Source organism: Rhinolophus sinicus, linkage group LG06 (assembly GCF_036562045.2).
Source record: "Rhinolophus sinicus isolate RSC01 linkage group LG06, ASM3656204v1, whole genome shotgun sequence".
Classification (NCBI taxonomy): Eukaryota; Metazoa; Chordata; class Mammalia; order Chiroptera; family Rhinolophidae; genus Rhinolophus; species Rhinolophus sinicus.
The window spans coordinates 75,089,456-75,092,532 of NC_133756.1; the positions used below are offsets into that span (position 1 = coordinate 75,089,456).

General features: G+C 42.2%; 1 pseudogene; it reads left to right on the forward strand.

Annotated features, from left to right (window-relative positions):
* Window positions 1–474: 474 nt before the first annotated feature.
* On the forward strand, window positions 475–2,743 carry LOC109458583 (small ribosomal subunit protein eS6; annotated as a pseudogene).
* Window positions 2,744–3,077: the final 334 nt, after the last annotated feature.

Sequence of the window (3,077 nt, forward strand, 5' to 3'; positions counted from 1 at the left end):
TTTTAAATCTAGCCCCTGCTTTGCTGCTTTGATATTTGTTTTTCATTGCCATCTCTGATGGAAGTACAAGTTCACATAAATAGGACCTTGCTAATGGGATGTTTTCTACCCCTGCCATTCATTCAAATGCTCATTTTCTGGCTCAGCCCAGATGAGCAGAGAGGTTCCAGGATAAGCCACTGGAAACGTTTATTGTGACCCACATGTAGCGAGGTGGGACAGAGATGGAGGTGTGTAAAAGTGTGTGTGTGTGTGTGTGTGTGTGTGTGTGTTTGCGCACGTTCAGTTTCAGATAACGTAGATAAACACAGAGGAGAGATTTTGAAATCTGTCAGATATAATGGAGAAATGTTTTCTACATAAATACACATAGTTAAAACTCTAGACAAGTGAAAACAATGATTTAAAAATATATACATTAAAAAGTCATTCTTGTCTTTCTCGTGTCGCCTTGGAGGCAGTCGCTGCTTCAGGATGAAGCTGAACAGCTCTTTCCCAGCCACTGGCTGCCAGAAACTCATTGAAGTGAACGATGAAAGCAAACTTCATACATTTTAGATTACATTCCCTATACCGTATCTCATATCTTCATGACTATATTATGCCTACTAATTTGCACTTTCTAATCTCTTCACCAATCCAATCAACAATGTTGTAAAGATTATGTAAGATGCCAGATGGGCACTGGAGTTATCAAGGGGATCACATCATAGACTGTGTAGATGCCTGACTAATGCACTGTACACCTGAAGCCGAAGTAGAATAATTTTTTTAAATAAAATTAAAAACAAAAACAAACCTTCATACCTTTCATGAGAAGTGTATGGCCACAGAAGTGGCTGCTGATGCTCCGGGTGAAGAATGGAAGGGTATGTGGTTGGAATCAGTGGTGGGAACGACAAACAAGGTTTCCCCATGAAGCAGCATGTTTTGACCCATGGCTATGTCCACCTGCTCCTAAGTAAGGGGCATTCCTGTTACAGGCCAAGGAGGACTGGAGAAAGAAAGTGCAAATCTGTTTGGGGTTGTATTGTGGATCCAGTCTGAGTGTTCTCAACTTGGTCATTGTTAAAAAAGGGCAGAAAATTATCCCTGGTCTAACCGATACTACTGTGCCTTGTCGCCTGGGGCCCAAAAGAGCTTGCTGAATAGGCAAACTTTTCAGTCTCTCTAAAGAAGACAGTATCAGCCAATATGTTGTGAGAAAGCCGCTAAACAAAGAAAGTAAGAAACCTAGGACCGAAGCACCCAAGATTCAGCGTCTTGTTACTCCGTCTGTCCTGCAACACAAACATCAGGGTATTTCTCTGAAGAAACAGCAGACTAAGAAAAAGAAGGAAGAGGCCACAGAATATGCTAAACATTTGGTCAAGAGAATGAAGGAGGCCAAAGAAAAACGCCAGGAACACATGGCCAAGAGACATAGACTGTCCCGTCTGAGAGCTTCTACCTCTAAGTCCGAGTCCAGTCAAAAATGAGATTTTCTAAGAATAACAAGTAAATACAATCAGACATTAAAAAAAAAAGTTATTCTCCCACTTTTTATTTAGTAGTGTCTGGTATGTCTCTCCAACATTCCTTTATGCATATGTGGATATATTTTATTTTCCCCATAAAGGTAAGATTATAAAGGAGAAATGTTAATTGCAGATTACATTTGTTATGTACTTACAGAGTGCTGTAAGTGCTCATTTAATCCTCAAATTAATTCTAAGAGGTATTATTATAATACCCATTTTATACATTCAGAAACTGAGGCAAATACAAACTGAGTTAAGTGACTTGAATCAGACAGGGTTGAAGCTCCTATCCTCTACACCCTTGCCTCTCAGGCAGAGAAAAATGTACAGAATCAAATAAACCATGGCTTCTGGGTCCTAGAAGACAGACCAAGGAGGTTCCTGGAACATGAGGGGCAGAGCGGCAGAGCGTTCCCAGCCTGAGAGCCACAGCGGAGTTGTCGGTGCCACAGGGTATCTCAGTGTCTGTGAGGAAACCTGTGCTACCTGAGGCATGTCCAGGGTTTGGTAGAAATGCAGATCACCCTGGGTGGTCCTTCTGTCTACTCCAGGATGAAATCCAAGCCCACTGGAGTGTCAGGTCCTACGTCGCAGTGACTTTGTGTGCCCAACACCTAGTGTAGTCTCTCCCATGTGAGATGCTGAATGAATCCGTTAAAAGAAAAAAAGGATTGAAAACCATTATGGCCCAGATGTTGGGCTAGAATGGTGGGGATACAGAAGCGAACAGGACATGCTTCTGCTTCAAGGAGTCTATAATCTAGAGAACATAAGCAGGCACACAGGGTGCTACAATACAGTGTTATGAATGTTGCAATGATGGTACATGCACATGGGGTACCGAGGACGGCCACTGTGTCTCCCAAGAAGTTGCAGGTATATGGGTGAGAAAGAAATTCCACCCAGATGATTCATCTGAACAGAATTGTGAGAAGGGTTAGAGAAAACAACCAGGGGGGTTGTTATAATGAAAAAATTTATTTGGCCTTTGTCTTCAGTTCCTGGCACACTATTCCTAAAACCCTTGGCATCTCCTGAATATAGGAGTTTTTTTGTTATTTATGATGAGTCATTTTTTACCATACCTGAGTTTGTGCTAATGAGGTTACTCTTAGTGGGTGTCTAGACAGCTTTAGATGGAGCTAATCGACAGAGGAACCACCATGTGATTAGAGGCTGGAATTTTTGGCCCCACTCTCTGACCTCCTGACAGAGGAGAGGGCCTAGAGATTGAGTTCAATCACTAAGAGCCAATGATTTAATCAATTATTTCTAAGTAATGAAACTTCCATAAAAACTCTGAACAATGAGGTTCAGGGGAACTTCTTGGTCACTGAACATATTGATGTACCAGGAGGGTGGTGTACCCCACCTCTATGGGGACAGAAGTTCCTGCACTGGGGACCTCCACAGACCTTGCCCTATGTACCTCTTCCATTTGGCTGTTCCAGTGTGGCCCAGAAATGGACAACGCACTTAAGAACCAAAAGCAGATTCAGAAATAAAGTGGACAACACCAACACTCGCCTTTATTTTTATTGTGAAGAATTTACCAGT